The following is a 264-nucleotide window of genomic DNA, read 5'->3' as shown; positions in this document are numbered from 1 at the left end:
CCTCCCCCTTTAAAAAAAAAAAATCAAGTACATACAACAACCACAAAAAATATATATATACCAAAGAACAATAAAAGGCGAACAACAACAAGGAAAAAAAAACCAGACGAGCGAACAAGCAGAAGGCATCTCGTTCAGCTAAAGGCTATATCTCGGGGTCACAACAATAAAACCAGGGAGGAGAAGGAACGCAAAGCTAGTAAATAATGCGGGCGAGATGCAGGTTTCTTTATTTTTCTCAAGACTGTGGGAATACTGTCTCGA

This window comes from Penaeus monodon, chromosome 30 (assembly GCF_015228065.2).
Source record: "Penaeus monodon isolate SGIC_2016 chromosome 30, NSTDA_Pmon_1, whole genome shotgun sequence".
Lineage (NCBI taxonomy): Eukaryota > Metazoa > Arthropoda > Malacostraca > Decapoda > Penaeidae > Penaeus > Penaeus monodon.
The sequence above is the reverse complement of the archived record's forward strand: the minus strand, read 5'-3'. Positions refer to the sequence as shown.